Here is a 20,622-nt window from a genome sequence, read left to right on the forward strand (position 1 = left end):
TGTGTACAACACCGCTTCAGGAAAGCATTTCCGACCCCACATTGCTATATGATTTCGAGTTGTCAGGATGTACCCTACCCCTCTTAGAAGTTCTGAAACGTTTAACTGAAACACCCTGTATATATTCTTGATTGCCTTCACCATGTCTGTCCGTCTGCCCACATAAAGGATAAAAAAAAAAAAAAAACCCACTTCAGAAAAAATTGTCGCGCCACCATAAATTTCATTAAAATAACAAACAGAAATCGAACAATTATTGTTGTTTTTTGTTCCCTACAGTTTGTGTGGAAACACGTTAGTTAATGTACGCAGTACGCTACATTTCAGTCGCAGTCTTTTATTCTTAAATTAATTTTTATTTTTCCTGTGATTAATAACAGTGACAAGTACGTACAGTTATCTCCTGATCAGTTAGTTACTAAGGTTATATGCAACTTTAAAGAACACTTACATTTTTAAAGAACCCTACAGTTTTACTTAGCTATAACTTAGCTCAGAAATATCCTTTCAATTTATTTACAACTGTATAATACAGTATTTATTTGTCTCTCCCATATTCTTCTTTAAGTTTCTTTTCTCTCTCTATCTCTTTACGAATGACATCACATTCACGAGCCTTGCGTTACAAATCACGCGTAGCGTGCAAGAACTCTCTAAAGCTCTCAATATTGCAAAACTAAAACTAAAATCTCTCAATACTGCGTTAAAACTACATCTGAGCCACTTAGAAGACAAATTGATCCACTCCATGAAATAAAAAGTAAAGCAAGTTGATGAAGTTATCAATATTGTTTTTTTAAAATTTAGCTGAAATATAAATACCATTTATAAATACAATATAAATATACAATATAAATACAATTTAGCTGAAATATAAATACGCACCAACATATATTATATAGTGTATTATTTAAGATCTATGTTTTATATTACAAGAAAATAAATTACATAAAAATATCAAAAAAAAAAAAAATGTTCTTGTTTTTATAAATTTTCTATTAACTTATGGAGTTAATCGATTTGGCAACTGAAAATACAGAAATTGCCGAAAAATATAATACGACAAACGTCATTATAACATTATTTATTATGGAAATTTTTACATAAAATCGATATAGGAACTGTTTTACTATTATTATAATTGTTTTTATTATCTCTCTGTACATTAAAAACATTTTCCCCCTAGCGATATTTATTCGAGCCAATGGGAGCAGAGGGCGGGGAAATTACGTCACTACAAAATGCGCAGGTAAATAATTACATACGTCATTCCCTGATTAGATTTTGATCAGTGCGTTGTAACGTTAGTATATCAGTATAATGTTATTATTATACAAATATTTACAAAAAACTTATTTTTTAAAAAATATATAAACTATTTACAATTATACCTCTACTATGTCGGGACAATGTGTCCCTTCATCAGCTGACATTAATATACAAAAAAACTTTACAATGGAACATCAAATGATGCCGGGCGTGATGATGTATTAGACAGTGAAGCACGTGCACAAGGTTGGTGAACGTTAAATGGAAGGCACACAAATGCAGAATCAAACACTTTCTGTTGACAATGTAGCACGCGTACGAGGGACGCATGCCAACGTTATTCGCATTGCAAGATTACTGCCTCTATAACGTTCATCGGCCTAATGTGCTGCACACTGTCTAATATATGACCACGCCCAGCATTATTTGATGTTCCATTGTAACGTTTTTTTTTTTTGTATATTAATGTCAGCTGATGAAGGGACCTATCTTCCCGATATAGTTTGTAATTTGTAAATACTGTAGTTTAATATTTTGTAAATATTTTGGTTAAATATTTTAGTCCTGCTCTTTCAGATGCAACAATATTCCTCATGCATTATGGAACCCGAAGCAAAAGGCATTTTCCTAAGTGACCTTTGTAAACGTAGTAAATAATTACAGAGTAATATTTATTCGACCTTGGGAATGTCGCGTGGTGGGAGTGGGGTAGCCAATGGGAGAAGAGGGATGAGGGACACGTGGTCCTTCTGGTCGGGGGAGTTACGTAACTAAAATGCATAGGTAAATGATTACATGGGTCATTTCCTGATTAGATATCGATCAGTGCGTTTCGATGGGTGTGTCTTTTACATAGAAAAGGTTTTACTTACTCTGTCATACCTCTACATTTTACAACTCTGTAAAATGCGGGGGGTTGGCCAGCAAAGAGAGCAGGGGATGAAGCCCCCTAGTATTGTATTATTATTATTATCAACATAAATAATATCTTCAATGTAAGATATACCCAATGTATCATCACCTCGATTTGTCTTTAAATTTTTGTAATAGTCATGTTTAATAGGAGATTCCTCCCATTTAACAAGAGAGGAATCAATAGGTCCATCGTGTCTTTTCTCTTTTCTTTTGTTACAGATCTATCAGAATGATATAACAAGGGCTGGTGTATGTTTTTCAGTATTGATGCTTGGGATTTTATAATATTTATTGAATCAAACTCTATATCTTCATTAAACTTGCATTTGAATTGTATAATTGTGGTTTCAACCTCTCTTATTTAATCCATTGCATATTCAGACGGTTGACTGAAAATCACGTAATTGTTTTCTTTCTGTTAGTGATGGAATCTTCTAAAATTACTCTCCAGAAATTAAAACGAAAAAAATCCAAAAACTTGCATCAGAGTAACAAGTAAAATTACACAAGACTGGATTTCCTATTCGGCCTATCGTTTCCTACAGAAACTCGGCATTTTCATCCTTGGCCCCACATGTATATTGCATTATAAAATTCCCTTAGACAGGCGATACAATTTGGGATTAAGAACTACGATACATTATTCAATAATCTTAAGGACTGTAGACTTCGTGACAACGACAATTTATTCTCACTAGATGCTACCTCATTATATACAAATGTAAACATTGAATACACATTAGATATTATTTGGAATATGTTAAATAATAACTCGATACGAATTAATTATACGAAGCTTCCTATTAAGGAAATTTTTCACTTAATTAAACTGTTAGTTGATGCGAACTATATCACCTTTCGAGACAAAGTGTACAAACAAATTTTTGGTTTTCCAATGGGATTGAGCCTGAGCGGCTTAATAATCGTTGAGACCTATCTCTCAACGATTGAGCAGATACATTTGACACCTTTTTGACCCCGTATCACATACTATGGGAGGTATTTAGACGATGTTCTAGTTATTACTGATAGTAGTACTATCCAAGACATTTTACATTCGTTTAATAATATTCATTCTAGACTGAAATTTACATTGGAAAGGGAGGATACGGATGCAAAGTCATTAAATTTTCTAAATTTCACGCTTACTCGGGACTCGAATAAAATCCAATTTTACATCTATCGAAAACCTACAAATACCGGTATACTTCTACATTGTAATAGCTATCACCCGTTCACCTACAAAAGATCGATTATCTTTAATCAATTTCTAAATGCCTACAAATATTCAACGACGGGATCTGCTTTGGACTCAGAAATACAAATATTAACCACTAGATTCTTAAACAAGGGTTATCCCCTTGCTACTATAAACCGAATACAAGGTACAAGCCAGGCGCCTCCGTAGCCAGGTGGGAAGGAGCACAGTGCGTAGCACACGCTTCTTGATTAGACCGGGATTCGAGCCTGTCACCACCAAATACGGAGGATGCGGAAAGGTCAGGGAATGACCACCGCATATCCCGGAGCAATATGGCCTTAGTTGCTAATGCTCCTAAAAAAAAAAAAAAAAAAAAAAGCAAAAACAAGGTACAAGCCAAAGATAGGATACAAAATACTACACCAACCAACGATAGTAATAAAAAAGTATTTTTTATTTCTGTCCTATATGTTGAACAGTGGCGCAAACAGCTTAACAGATTCTTTAAAGATACCGAATTTAAAATTGTGACCAGGCCAATACGGAAATTACAAACTATACTGAACAATCGCTCAGTCCTTTCCTCGTTCGCAACACAAATTAATGACGTAGTATACAACATTTCTTGTGGTGATTGCGACCTCAGTTCGTCCTTCTCGTTCAGCAGGTCAGAATTAGCCTTTCACGCAGTTAACGAAAAACATACTTTTTTATTTAACGGCGAGGCCAAAATACTTAGAATCCACCTTAATTATACGCGACTATTAATTGCAGAAACCGTAGGAATTAAATTACACGATTCTGTTAATGTTCGTCGGCCATATCTCATCTCCGATTCGTGGGATTTTACGCGCATGCGGGAAAACAAATAATCCCTATTTAAGTTTCATGCTCACCCCTATTCGGCAGTTTGCATTCCTGTGATCACGGCATACGGTCGAAAAGCGTTGTCAGCTTCAGGAAGGAAAATCGTTTTGCAATTTTTTTCTTTAAATTCTTTTAATTAATTTTCTTATTTTCAATTGATTTTTAATTGTGTTAAATTGATTTTTAATTATTTTTAAAATTATTTGCTACTCTAATGCAAGTTTTTCGTTTTAATTTCTGGAGAGTATCATACGGAAATGTTCTACGCACTATATTGACCTAAACTGCTCTGATTATTTTACAAATATATCAATATTTGTAAAATAATAAGAGAATAATCAACGTAGAACGTATTGAGAATTACAACTCTGGTTCATACTATGTAATTCTTACACGTTCTTATGATTTTGTACCAATCAGTGGGAGAAAATTTTTTTTTTTTTAATTTTCCTTCGCATGTGATTTGATAAAAAGGGAAAATCTGAATTATTAGGCAAATAACTATTTCCACTTACCAAAATTTTCATTTCGATTGAATCCTTGAATTGGGGTTTCCGAGTATTAGCGGCCACTATCTGGTTCATTATTCTGCATGTCGCAATAATACTTGCCATCTTTATTTTACACCCATAAATTTTGTTTCTTTTATAAAACAATGTACTTTTATAATTAATATGATGTTTCTTGTTTAACACTTCACAATAACCTCGATTATGGACACCAAACTGGAGTTATCGAAATGGATTCTGAAATATATTAACTGTTATTCAGAAGGCATACATGGTTCTGCCATCTCGTGGTGATAAATAGAATTATCGAGGTTATTTGGACATGTGCTCGGGTACTAAAATTGAGAAAATTAGAGGAAGAGGAGTTGATTAGGTTGGCCTCTGAGTGGCTCATTTAATGCTATGAATTTTTTTTTTAAGTACAGATTGTATGAAAAGAAAATAATAATGCCTAATTTTTTTTTTTTTTTTTTTTGTTCGATGTTAATTAAATTTGGGACAGTCCGACGAATCTTTCTGAAAGGACCAAATACAAAATAAAATTAAAATCCCATCCATCAGGAGTCGAGTTGTTACATGCAGATGGACGGACACGATGACAATAGGCACTGCATATTTATAGTTAATCTATTTACTGTATGCAGTGCGCTACATTTCAGACATAGTAGCAAATATTAAAAATTCACGACTGATAACAAAAAAAAAAATAATAAATAAATAACGACTGTGAAGTGAGAGCGTTTCGTTTCTGCGTTTTCGCCAAATAGTCTGTTCTGTTCATTCCTCCAACCAGCGTATGGCAACACACAAATATTCGGTGATTCGATAACAATATTCTGTATGTGGGTAGCCTATGTGATATGTGTAAAATAATAATTTCTGGATTTCTGTTGGTCCGATTTTGATGAAATTTGGGGAGAATTCGACAGATGTAAAAGAGCCAAGTGTAAAATTTCATGAAAATCAATGCAGTGAGAGTTGAATAATTACGTGCGGACAGACAAAGAAATCTAATTAATAAGAAACTTGTTGACTTGAATTTCTACAGATTGCAATTTTCAGTAAATGAGTATTCCAGGAGGTTGTTCCAGAAAAGGAAGTTGAATGAATAAATCAGGAAGAAGAAAATTTGTTTCTGCGAGTTTCTTGTTGCACAGTAAAAGGATGTTGACTGGTGGAAGCAAGTTTTCGGATTGCTTTGAAAGAGAGAGCGGGAATTATAGAAGCTAATTCAGAAGAAGCCCATGGAAGTATCTGTAGAAAACGAATGCAGCGGAAACAGAACGTCTACGGGAAAGAGTGGAGGGACTCTGTTAGAGATAGTTCATTAATTAACCTAACTGGTCTCTGTTTAATAGAATCTAGAAGCCTGACAGGTTCTGTGGTCACCACCTCATTTGCGGGAACAATATTCTAGGGTAGGACTGATATTCGATTTGTACAGAGGGAACCGCTGTTTGGAAGAAAAATAACTCTGAGAGCTAAAGGGAAACCCATTTTTTTTTTTTTTTTTTTTTTTTTTTTAGGTGCAGAGGAAGCAATATATGTGATGTGCTTATGACAAGAGAGTGTTTAGAAGATATATATAGAGATATATATGGTCTAGAATCAGTGTGTCATTGAAGGTAAGCATAGGAGCAGAAGAATCCTTTTTGCAGATTTAAGACAGGACTGCGTTTTAGAAAGATTGAAATCAACTAAGTTGTCTTTGTCCCACCTGGAGATCAGCATGTACGGAACTAGTACTAGATATTCGAGAAGATGAAGCTTTTCGAAGAAGATGAAGTGCAGGATTAGGCAAAACTATGGATAGGATTTCTGGTCAATGGAAGAAGATGATTATACAAGAGGAAGAGAGTGGGAGAAATAATTGAACCTTGGAGAACCAGCATTATTAGAGAAGCTAGAAGACAGAGCCAGCTACCATTATCTGCAGTGAGCGATCAGAGAGAAATCTGGATACCCAATTACAAAAAACAGTACGCAAACCATAAATAGAAGCTTATTTAGAAGAAACTTTGCCAAACACAATCAAAATCCTTTGAAATGTCGAGAGCAACTGCTTGAGTTTCACCAAAATTTTCCAATGAATTTGTCCATTGATGGGTAACCAAAATATCACCAGTGGATCGAAATTTATAGAATTCATTCTGGCGATCGTTGATCAGATGGAAAGTTTCTAGGTAGTTTAAGAGTTGGCTGTTAATTGATTTCTCCATTACTTTATAAATAGAAGAAGTGCAATGGCACGATAATTGTTCAGAATCCTGCTGGAATTCTTTTGACCGAAGACCACAGGAGGCATTGAATGGAATGTACTGGGAATGGTAGGAATTGGTTTACCTACCATTCAATCATCAAAACTGAGCTAGAAGGAAAGCAGGATGCTGGCAAGTCAGCTTTGTTTTGCTGAAGTAGCGATAGAACCATCTGGTTTTGATACATGTGGGAATAGAGATGGTCAAAAGATGCGGGCAGAATGCTCGACTACTATTTAGACAAGAAGCAAATTTTCTACTCTTAACCTGTTCAAAATCTAATTTAGTCTGAATAAAAACTGCTTTACAATTATTGCGAGCTTCTGTGTAGGCTGAAAATGAACTTGGAGATTTGGATACAAGCCAATTACGATATGCGACATTCTTGTCTTGAACAGCATTAGCACATTTATTAGAAAACGAAAATAAAGGACAAGATTTTAAGGTAGAATAAAGAATAATTTCACTGACACGATCTGAGCAAACCATGACATCAGACGTTCCGAAACAGTAATCCGACCAAGGAAAAGAAGAAAATAAATCTTGCAGATAATTCCATTTTGCATCCTTTTAATGCCAAACCACACGAGGTTGAGAATGCTTCCAGAGAAAGAGTCCATTGGAGAAGAGACCACCAAATTGCGATCTGAGGTGCCTAGAGGACCACTCACCTCGACCATGAACTTAGAACAGTTGTTTGTGAATTAAAGATCAAGCGTGTTTAGGATGTCTGGTATTGTGGTGGGTAAATGAACAATCTGTGCGAGGTCATTAGTAATTGCAAAAGCCTCAGTATCTCAACCAACTGGGTCGGTGTGGCTAGAAAACGGAAAGCAACTAGAGTTGTGAACATTAAAATCACCAAGGAAATTTACCTTACCGTTAAGAAAGTTCGACTGGAGAAAGTCAAGTTTCAAAGAGAGGAAGCCAAAGAATTCCAAATTATTAGTTCAGTTGGGAAAACGATAGAGAAGATTTCAAATGACTAAATCCCTGTCAAGGAATATCAGAGCAGACATATGCACAAGTACCACATTTGAAGCGAAACGAAAGGAATCATATAACGAATTATGTTGGTCTCATTTTAATGTAATTCTGGAATTCTTGGTAAGTCTATCTATAAAAACTAAATAAAAAATTTTATTAAAACTAGGGAGCCTCATTAAGGACTAAAAAAGAAATTATGATTGCGGGAGGATTTATATTGGCCCGATTTTAATAAATTTTGGGATCGGTGAACAGTCTGAGTGGTCTTCTAGATACCTCAGATTGCAACTTGGTGATGGTCTCTTCTCCAGTGGAGCCTTTCTCGCGTGGCCATTCTCTCAACCTCGTGCTGTTTGACATTACAAGAATGCAAAATGGGATGATCTGCGAGATTTTGTCTCTTCTTTTCGTTGGTCGGATTACTGTTTTAAATCTTCTGATGCCAGTGTTTTCTTAGATCGTGTCAGTGAAATTATTTTTGAAGGGATGAAATCCTTTATTCCACACTCCACCTTAAACCTTACTTTAAAGAGTGAAATATGACGTTTTATGAAAATTCATTCGTTGTCGAGTTATTACATACTGACCGCCGGACGGATGGACAAAGCGATGACAACAGACGCCTTATGGTATAGCGCCTAAAAATCAATTAATTTAAGAAATAAAACTCTAACGCTCCTGAAATTTAACACGCTACGCACACTAACCGCCTTGTTATATAGTTCGGGCAACTTTGGATAGCTGCAGGTAGTTTTCTTTCCAAGCTGTTTTTTACCCGCAATTTTAGTTCCATATTTTAATTATAACGATTCTCTTGGCTTATGCTGATGATAACAGATTTTAATTTAAGATTTTTTAAGTGTAAGTTAAAACGAAACCCTGAACTTAATGGCAGTAGTAAAGCATAAACGTTTCTTCTTAACTAATACTTACATTTTTTGGCTTAAAATGTCATTTCTGAAAACCTTTGTTTTCCCTTATGAAAACAAAGAAACTTGTAGGAGTTTTATGTGATAGCAGTGGCATCGACTCCACTACGTGTCTGAAGACGTCGTAGATTTGCAACCGTGTTGCCCGCAAGACTTCTACAGTGTCGAAATAGATTACAGTAGCATGTCCATACCCCTCACTTCCCATTCCAGAACATCCTACTGGTGTTGAAATGGATTGAGCTCAGGCGAATTTGAACACCAGTCACGGTGGTTGATATCTTCATTGTGTTCCCCTCACCACTGGTACTCAGTGTAGGCATTACGACACGGTGCATTATCGTCTTGGAAGATCTCATTTTTGACCCGGAAAAAAATGCAGCATGGTCTCCTAACAGCTGCCCATACACCTCACCAGTAAAACGTTGGTCCATACGCACCAGGGGTCTTAGTTCTTGCTAGCAAAACATGCCCCATATTAAACAACTACCACCACTTGCTTGAATAGTGGGCACCATGAACTTATGTTTCTTGTGCCATACAGGAAGGCATGTGTTGGCGTGTTGCACTAGGTATTTCGACTCATCCAACCATCAGACTCGTTTCCAGTCCTCAAGTGTCCAACCAGAGTATTTTTGGCACAAGAACATTCGCCGTCGACGATGATGAACGGTGAGGATAAGATGTGTCATGGGCCTCCTTCTGTGGAAACCCATACTTTTGATGTGCAGCGCATCGTCATTTGGAATATAGTTCTTGCATTGCACATATTGTATGCATTGTCAACTCTTGCACAGTGACCTGCCATTCAGTCCGTACAACGCGCTGCACCCTTTGCTCGCCACAAACATCCACCTTGCGTAAACCTTTGCATTTCTGTCGGCGGGAGGTGGTTTGACCCCTTCCACACCATTTCTTTGTACACTTTAACGACAGTGGGCCGTGAGCAACCGACAAGATTTGCCGTTTCCGATATGGAAGCAACCGACGCACGAGCTCCCATAATCACGCGCTTTTGAAACAGTGTGATATCTTTACTACGTCCCGTAACTGCGACTTTATCACTTTGACTTGCACGACCAGGTATAAATTACGACTGCTCCAGCATAAGAAGTTTAGCTTTTTTATTGCTAGCTATGCGACACAGTCCATTAAGAGTGGGGTGGTCACAGCTCGTTGATCAGAGTGTTTATGTACATACCTCCTTCATTTGTGCAAAAGAAAATACGCTCAATTCAGGTACTAACTCGAATATTGAAATACTAATACTGAAATGGGCAAACTGTATTTCTCAAAGGTGGCTCACGAATTTGGCTAATTTTTCATTTGCATTGCATTTTTATCTTTCACAGATAGCAGTTCAATTCTGCAACAGGGATAGCGAGAAGGATTGATGATTTCTTGTTATCATGGTAAATACCAAATTTTTGCTGGATGTTTTAGGCTGATCAATGAATTAAACCATATTGCGCCCCTGGGAATTTTGTTTGTACAAGCGCGTGTGTTCAAGGACAGAAATGCATTTTCTGCAGGATGAAAATCCTGGAATATATCAGCAGGGGAATCCTACATCCTCAGCCTGATATCAGCCAACATCGTTAATTGAAGAGGGCTTCAGAAATTCCTCCCATTATCGATAGGATTCAAATCTAGGGAACTCACTTTCTTGCAATTTACAGACAAAAAATACGCTGACGTCTCCCTCAGGTTCATCAACTCAAAAAAAAAAAAAAAATAAGACTTGATTATCATTTAGATATCCCCATAGGCTTCAAATTTTATTTGTAACGCCACAATATATATTTTTTTTTTTTTTTTTTAGATACAAAAATTGTCACCAGCTGTCGCCAGCCTTGTAGGTGGCGACATCTGTCGTGTGAAAAGTGAACAATATGTGACTTAATATATTAAATCATTTCAAAAACACAGATTCGGATGGGAATGGAATAGAGAAATCAGCTCCCTGAGGGCAAAAAAAAAAAAAAAAAAAAGTCCTTCCCTCATTGTTAAAGATATCTTCCTGATGCACATCGATTTTGTTTATCTGACTCACTGCCAGAAGTAAAATACAAAAACAAAGTAAACGAAACAGTGACACTAATCTGTCCCGTATAACTCATATTGTTTCTGATACTGTGCACTATCTGTACCAGACAACAAAATACACAAAGTGCAGGCAGTTTAATATCGGTGTTCGCCTGTAGTTTTAAGATGCACTGAAATAACCCTTTGCATTAGTTGAAAATAATTCACGCTTTCCATTATCAAAACTCAGTAATGTCCCTAATATTAATTTTTTTAAGTGTACGCGTAGATCCTTGAAGCAGTATCGCTACCATTCTTTACACGTGGATTTAACACGGTTAACCCGTAAACAGATTACGACGTTAAAAGACTACAGTTTTACGTGGGGCACAGAACAGGGCCAGCAGTTATTGACTTGTGTCGGCGATTGCCGACACATGACTTGAATTTCTGTAGATTTTAATATTCAGGAAATACGTTAAGGGAGATTGCTCCAGTTGTTTCAAGGGGTTAAAATCGCGACAAGTTCGATTAACTCAACCACCGTGTGAAAAAAAAAAAAAAAAGTCAATTAAAGTTCCTTCGCTTTGATAGAATTGGAACCCTGGATTTTTGAGCTAAATTAGATGGTCGAATGTGGGACTTTTATTATAATTTCGACCCGACTGGTAAGCTGGCACAACCCATCATATTCGCGCGTAAACAATCCTGCTGATATATTCATATGTTAAAATTAGTGGACCCCCAGGGTTCCCCCCATTAGCCGCTAGTAGACGTCTTGTGGTGAGGCCAAGGCAAATGCCGACCATGCAAGGCGACCAAGATCAACTTACATCTTGCCACACTTACAGAGGTCAAGGCTCTGTAAGTGCAATTGAGAAGAAATAGAAAGGTTACAAGTTAGGTAATGGATGGGATTGGGTAAATAGAGTAGAAAAGAGAAGGGTCACAGAGGGACCCATCATGAAATAGAAGTTAGTAGAATGAAAAAGAAAAAAGTAGCAGTATAGAAAGTGGAAGTTGTCTTCCTGTCACTTCAAATTCTGAAGAAATGAAATTGTTTTCAGCGAATATTTACATCATATAAAACAGCAAAAGTCAAAGAGAGTGGAGGTAGTTCTCTGTCCTCTGTCGCCTCCACAAACTCTGAAGAAATGAAGTAATGTACAGCATATAATTACATCAAATAAAAGCAGGAGTCATCTTCCAAGCATATCTTCAAACCTTGAAAAGATGCGATTATTTACAACATGAAAAGTTGCAACTATTTCCATCATATGGAAACAGTATATATAATATCGGGAGTTGGTTTCCAGGCACATCTCCAAGCTTCGAAGAAAATCAATAATTTACAACATAATTTACAGCTTATATAGTATTTACCAATACTTAGTGATTCCTAGTAACAAACAAGACATCAAACTGACACCATAAGACTGTACAAAAATGACAAGTTAAATAGACAGTTCAGTTACATCAATAAACTTCAGATGTAAGCAATTAACATATAGTTTATTATCCTGGCCACTCCATCTGGGTGATCACCCTCCATCCATCCTGCTGCATTGTTTCTTGGGCCAGATGGCATCGTCGACATGTATTTCCTGTAGTTCCTAGTATTTGATTGTCTTGGATGGTGAACATGAATCCTTTGTTCTTGGGGAAGTTCCTTCTTCGTAAACCAATCGTTGGAAACCATCTTATCTATGTAGTCTTGATGGTGGTCACTGTAGTGTCTGCCATGGAGTGTCTTCTTCGCCCATCTTTCTGTATTTATTATTATTATTATTTTATGTCAGTGTTGTGTTCTGTTTTTCTATCTTTCTTATGGCTTGGTAGATTGGCGCTGTGTTTTCCTAGAAGTACTCCATCTCCTTATCTTGTTCAATGGGTCACTCAATCCACCCCTCCTTCTTTACGGTCTATGGTCATTCGGATGGTGTTGGCGCCTCTTGGTCATTATTATATATATTCAATCTTTATTATATAATATCGGTGTAGATAACCCATAAATTTTAACTACTACGTATGTAGTGTAAAGGGCATCGTTTTAATTGTATTGCACTACTTCAAATAAATAACGCTTCTCTAGTAGAGAAGACTACTGTTATTTATTTTCAGAGGATACCACCTCCCAGACGATCGTTTCGAAGTTATTGGGCTTCATCATCAGTGGGCGGGCAAGATTATGCCTTGTGCATTTCGTTTTCAAATACATTATTACCAACACCCTTTGGGATCTCTCATATTGTTGATATAACTTCGTAACTAACTTGACTTGTGGACCTTAATAATTAGGTCAGTGAAATTAAAATTTTTAGATATCACCTAGTTTTGGCGCATTATAGCCTTAGTTGCTAATGCGCCAATAAAACCTAACAAACAACAACAACTTCGTAACTGTGATGGCATGTTGCACTACCAGGATACTAGCCCGCCCACTGATGATGAAGCCCAATAGCTTCGGAACGATCGTCTAGGTGGTGGTATCCGCTGAAAATAAATAAAAGTTGTCTTCTTTACAAGAGAAGCGTTATTTAATTGAAGTAGTGCAATACCAGCTATCTCGTTGTGAAGGCAGCCACAATATGAGATACTATTAAAACGATGCCCTTTACACTACATACGTAGTTGAAATTTATGGGTTAACTATGGTGTATCTACACCGATATTATATAGTTAATTACCAAAACCCATAAGGATTATGCCTTGTGCATTTCGTTTTCAAATACAATCTTTATTGTATGCAAAAGTGGTATCCTTCACAGCTGCAATGCCAGGGGTTTTACATTGGCTGGTGGACAATATCCTTGGGGGGACGGGGCTCACATCGAGGTTCGGGCTCAACCTCCAGCGCCAACAATAGAATCAGTGTCCGATTATTTACAGAATATCAAGCTTTTGCCAGTATTTACAATGTATTAATAAAGATATTCATACTTATATTCAGATTTATATCTATATTATATTTATATTCGCAAAGATATTCATATATTCTTGACTTTATTCGCGACACATTCATAAAGACATCGTACTTTGAACATTATTTACAATATATTGGGCATTATTATGTTGTCCATATCAATGTGCAGTTTGCCGGGATAAGGCTAGGCTCTTAAGGATCTGTCTTCGGTACCTCCGATCCTTCGCAAACCTAAAGAGGTCGCCATCAATTGATTGGATAGTGGGGGAATCTCCCTGGGGAGAAAACGGTCACTCAGGACTAGTCTGTCATAGTGAGCTGTCAGCGTGGGAACTGACCTCAGTCCGGGAAGATTCGTCTCGGAACCTAGATGCTTGGCTCTGAGACCATTCCGGTTATCATTTTGGCAGTGAGAACAAGGCGTTTTTCCGATACAAGATCTGGAATTCGGGCAAAATTTAGTGAGACCGCCATCGCAGTTGTCCTTTGCTTGGATGGACGACGATGTTTATGAGTGATCCAACGAAGGAGCCAGTATTCGGCGGAGTACACGCGCTGGATGTTGATAGGGGCTGCGGACCCCCAAACTTCTGAGGCATATAATACGACGGAGTATTCTGAGGTGTATACGTATCGATGAGTCACGGTACAGAACACTACACATGAACAATTCCCACACACTTTTACATCTCTGGAATTTCCCAGTGAACTGGTTTACCACAATGAAAGCAACGCGGAGATGAGGGAAACCCCTGGTGCCGTTTGACCCTAAACACACACTTACACATCGACGAGTCACATCCAGATCCGTAACGTGGAGCAGTTGTTTTTTTGTGGTTCAGCGCATTTGATAGAATTTTGCTGTTAGCTTGTCAATGTGGGGTTGAAGCTCAGTTGAAGCTTGGGAATCGAAGACGACTCCTAAGTCTATATGTGTCTTGACCACTGGAAAGGGAATGCCGTCTAGAAAAGCTTGGATTTTAGTGGGTTGGCGCTTCAGAGAAAAGACAATTTGGGCTGATTTGGCAGGGTTGGACATGTGGACATGTGTATATGTAAAGGGCGGCTCCTAGAACGTTTGTTCAACTCCGCCTCGTATCTCTGTGAAGAACAGTAGCACTACAAATAGGCCAGATATGTGTGTGACGTCGGTTTGTGTGTATTATGTGTGTGTTCTGTTGTTCTGTTCTGGCCGCTTGGCTACCCAGAAGCATCAGTCACCTGGACAGATGATTCTGGGTACTCTTCCACACCACGGGAAGGTGGGCCAGTCCATGTAAAGCACATACTGTCTCAAGAGAGACTCTGACCCACCTAATGTTGTCAGAAAGTAGGCCAGGATCCTCTGGGGGCCCATTCCAGAGGGGAAAAAAAAAAAAAAAAAAAAAGGATCACCCGTGGTGCTGGATTTGGAACCAAAATTATTAAAATAAAACATTTATGTAACTAAATAATAAAATAAATAAAATTAAAAAATAAAAATAAAATTAAAAAAAAAAAAAAAAAAGGAAGAAAGCACTTAATTTTGTCTGCAGGCCGAGGAAAATTTCATTTCTTGAGAATTTGAGTTTATGTATTATTAAAGGAGATCTAACCAGCTATGCATCAGCAGGACCGTTGTGCTGCATTCTGTTGAGATCTGTCGACACTGAACGCCTTCGAAGAAATACGCCTTGAGCGAAAGCCTGAAGAATCTGAAATGACTCCGAGCTTTGAAGCAGAGACGACTCCTGTCCTGATTGAAAATTAGTAAGTGCTTGAAGAGGAAGTCAGGGATCGTCATACAGGGAGCAATGAAACAGGATGTGATCCCAACTCTCTGGTGATCCACACGAACAGAGGTCTGTTTGTGATAAATTGAACCTAAGAAGACTCTGGTTCATCGATCCATGTCCTGTCAACAGGTACGACGTGAATATGTCCATGCAGAACCACAATCGAACACGTTTATCGAGGAGAAATGAAACTTGTGGTATAAATTTTCTCGTTGTTGCACCAACGGGAGCTGTGTCCCATCGAGACTGCCAAATGTTTACTAACTCGTTCCACAGTCTCCTTCTCTCTCTTTTAGCATCTTCTCGAAGGTTGATGGTTATTCCAAGAAATTCGGTCTCAATCTGCCTTTTCAGTCTGTATAAAAAGCCTCTATAAGTAACTTGCAAGTCTAAAGGTAATGTTCCGGCTAGTACTTGCAGAGCTTGCGTCGAGACTGTCCTGCATGCCTTAACTAAACACCGCAAGATGGTTCTCTGCAATGAGGCGAGTTTTGTAATGAAGTGTTTGAGCCGTGCCCTGTGAAACCATGCACCGGCAGCATACGTGATTAGAGGGAGGAAAACTGCATTGTAATAAATCCCTAAAGTTTTTCTGGAGAGCCCCCATTCAACACGGGACACCCTAACAATTGCACCAGTAAATCTACGTATTTTAGATGATAAGTTTGTCAAATGAGGAATAAAATTGAGACTGGAATCAATTACCACTCCTAGAACCTTGTACTCTTTAACTATGGGGAGACGAATGTTGTTGATCTTGACCAACGGAGGACGAGTGATATCCAACTTTGATCCAAGAATCATCATCTTTGTTTTTGACAAGCTGATTTTAAGCTTATTGGCCACAGTCCAATCGTAGAGATCCGAGAACAAAATTTGCGGTATTTTCCAGATCGGCCCTAGAGTTACCATTTACCAAGATGGTGAAATCGTCTGCATACGCTATTATTTTTACGTTACCGAAAGATCGGGAGAGCCACTGCTGCAGCACCATGTTCCATGTAAAAGGACCCAATATAGAACCTTGTGGGCACCCTCTAGATACTGATCTTGATACTTGGCTATGTTTAGCCTTGACTATTATGGTTCTATTGGCAAAATAATTGCGGATTAAAAGGTAAAGGTGGTTGGAGCACCTAGCCGATCGCAGACGCTCCAGGACGCTCTCCCACCAAAGGGAGTCGAAGGCACCCTCGAAGTCGATGAAAACGGCCAGGGTATATTTATGTACCGAGTTTTGAACTGAAGAGACAAAGTCCACAAGAGCATCCTCGCAGGAACGTCCGGGACAGAACCCATATTGACTTCTTGAAAGCAGATCCTGTTCTACCAGTAGGGTATTCAATCTAATGGCCATTAGTCGCTCTAGCAATTTACCCAAGTTAGCCAGCAGAGCGATCGGCCTGTACGATCTAGCCGCTCCAGGAGGCTTATCCGGCTTTCTGATCAACTTAACTAGAGCGACCTTCCAAATTTCCGGAAAAGTTTCTTCCTGAGGCATCTGTTGAATAAGTTTAGAAGAACGTAAGGTTTTAATTTCAAGACTCTGATGATAAAAATGTTTTCTATAAGATCTAATCCTGGGCACTTCTGAACATTAACTTTATGGGAGACAGCCTGCAGTTCATCCAACGTAAAAGGTTCGGTGGTTGTTGAGGACACATAAAATTCATTGTCTGATCGGATTTTAGAGTGAATAGGTAAGTCTGAGGTAGGATCATCCAACGGAAAAAGAGCATCTAAGATTGCATTTGTAGAATCATGCCAGTTCAGTGTTTCCACGGAGTCTGCCACAATTGAGCCAAATATATTAGAACTAGAGGTTTTTCCTCTTACAATCTTGTATAGAAGACCCCAAGGGTTAGCATTTCCAGAGGTGTGAACGAAATTCATCCACGTTTCGCGCTTTCGAGAGGTAATGGCCTTCACGTAGCTTTTCCTCAATGAAGAATACTGCTGGTAAAAACGATTAACGTCGGCTTGGGGCCAGTCTCTATGCCTTTGGTAGTACCTACGGGCTCGATGAACTTCCCTTCTTAACTGCGATAACTCCTGCGTCCACCATGAGCACGTCTTCTGGTTAACCCTCTTTTTCCTAGAAGACTTATATGACGCTTTTATTATAGCATTTTGAATATAGTTCACTTGATGAGAAATAGGTGAGGTTTCAAAAGAAGCAAGTTTCTGTTCGTAAAGGTCCAGAAGAATGGAAGAGTCAAAAGCATTCCAGTCAATGTTTCTGATGGAAAATCTTATTAATTCTGGCTGTGAGAAAGTGTGTGAAGATGGAACGGTAGAATCAGGGGAAAGCATATAATAGATGACTCTATGGTCACTGGTGCACCAGTCCGTATACACGGTCCAGTCAGTAAGCCGCAAATCGAAGTGAGAGTTTGTCATCGTTATATCTATATTAGATTCTCCTGCATAACTTGAGAAAGTATGAGGGTGATTAGGCTTGTTGTGAATTGAAACACAATGATTAATTATGAACTCCTCCAAGAGAAGGCCACGTGCATCTGTAGAAGAGCTGTGCCAAAAGTTTGATTTTGCGTTGACGTCCGATGAGATCAATATATTGCTGTTCGGTCCCAAAGTATTTATGACAGTCTCTAGGTAAGCAAGAGAGTGATTAAAGTCCTCCGATGGAGGGCAGTAGAGAGAAATTAAGTAAAAATTCATTACGGAGTGTGTGACAAGAATGCAGGTAGAGAACTGAGTGCAAAATCCATGAAGAACCGTGATGTCTAAAGAGTCATTAAGAATTAATATACAAGATTTGGGATTCTGGTCAACGGGTTGTATTATTCTCATTTTTAACGAGTAACCCAGGATTTTAGACTGTGGTCCAGACTGGACGCGTGCAAAATAAGGCTCTTGTATAGCGACAATGTCGATACAATTTGTCTCGGCAGAAAGCCTAATCTCGTCAGCTACTGCCCGAGATCGCTGCCCATTTATCTGCATAATCCTCAGACGGTCTTTCTCCCTCACAGACGAAACTGGCGTAGAACCGTTTAGAGAGGTGGTGTTGTTTACATTATGTACAGAGTAATGAGTCAAATTACTCATAAGCGGTCCTTATTCTTGCGGTTTCTAATGCTCTTTTATATTCAGGACATTCACTGTCCTTTACAGAATGGCTGTACTCCCGTTTACGTCGCTTGCAGTTTACGCAGCAAGCCGCCTCTTCCTTATGAGGGCACTCAGAGAAAACATGACCACTGCGGGCACAGTGACCGCACGAAGGGGATTCGTGGGAACAAAACTGTGTAGTGTGCCCATATCCTAAGCAGAGGTAACACTTGGTTACAATTGTAAACCGACGGAATTTGTGAGATAGGATCCTAAGTGATGTAACTTTTCACTGAGCTTTTTATTGATATTTGAGAGATGTTCGCCGGAGTTAATCTGAGTATATATCTTAATATCATCAGCATAGCAGAGTAAGTCTTCTCTCTGTTGCACAAACGTAATAATGACTGCAGTGAATAATGCACTGGAGAGGACTCCACCTTGGGGAACTCCCGCAGTGATCTTTCTCCCAAGTCCGTATGCATCTTGACCACTGGAAAGGGAATACCGTCTAGAGAAGCTTGGATTTTTCGAGATGAGCGAAGGCTCTCCAAGTTGGTAAGTGGCAACAGAAGGGCGATTGTGGTGCAACTCGCCGGTAATTGGAATGCTGGTGACAGGAGTAATGTGTTACAACACACAGTACATCGAACCTTGCTGAAAATGGGACTGCGTAGCCGCAGGCCGCTCCGACTGCCCATGCTAACTCCGGTTCACCGGCGACAGCGCCTACAATGGGCAAGCAAGCAAGCATCGAAACTGGACCTCGAGTGATTGGAAGAAGGTTGTCTGGTCTGATGAATCACGTTTCCTGTTGCACCATGTTGACGGCCGGGTACGTGTGCGTTGTTTACCTGGGGAAGTGATGGCGCCTGGATGCACCGTGGGACGAAAACAAGCCGGTGGCTATGGTGTCATGCTTTGGGCGATATTCTGCTGGGATATCCTGGGTCAGTCCAGTCATCCATGTGCCGGGCATTCTGATGTCTACTACTTAAACAGCATTACTGACCAGGTACACCCTTTCATGGAAACAGTCTTTCCTTCTGGCGGTGCCGTCTTTCAGCAGGATAATGTGCCACGCCACACCGCCCGGATTGTTCGAGACTGTTTAGCGGAACATGAGGAAGACATCAGTCCCATCGAACATGTGTGGTTTGTGCTGGAACAGCAACTCCGATCTGCGGCGTCTCAACCACAGGCCTTACAGGAGTTAAAGGATCTGCTGGTTACGTGTTGGTACCAGATACCACAAGACACATTTAGAAATCTTGTAGCGTCCATGCCTCGCCGGGTACGAGCTGTTTTGGCTGCACATGGAGGACCAACATCATATTAGGTAGGTGGTCATAATGTTTTGGCTCATCGGTGTACATTTACTTACAGTATTGAAAATTCCATACTAATTCCCCCCGGTTTAATATTTCTGGGTTGTGTAAAATCGTAAAATTTCAGAGTAAATGTTACGTCTTTCTTTCACTCGCAAGATAATTTCTTGCTTCAGTTCATTAATTAAAAAGAAATTTTGTTTGGATAATTCATCTAACACGAATTCTATTGTTATATCTGCAACATACAAAGTCGTCTTTTCAGAACACAATGATTCTACCCCTACCTTTATAGGCTGTAATTGTCAATATTGTGTTTGAGAGCAGCACAAGTTAATTTTCAGTAAAGGTCACATCTGAATTAATGTCAATGAGACTCTTTCTAACAGAATTGTTTACTTCTGAAAAACGCTCCAACATGGCCAACAAACTGCCCCAACGTGTTTTAGAGTCCAATATCAGAAACAATTCCTCTGTAATATGCTTCTGAAGAATATCATATTTTAGGGATGAGTTGCGACACATTTTTTTTCATCTTTTAAAACATTCATATCATAATCA

The sequence above is a fragment of the Mastigoproctus giganteus genome, chromosome 9 (assembly GCF_048544385.1).
Source record: "Mastigoproctus giganteus isolate SK-2022 chromosome 9, ASM4854438v1, whole genome shotgun sequence".
NCBI classification, from domain to species: domain Eukaryota; kingdom Metazoa; phylum Arthropoda; class Arachnida; order Uropygi; family Thelyphonidae; genus Mastigoproctus; species Mastigoproctus giganteus.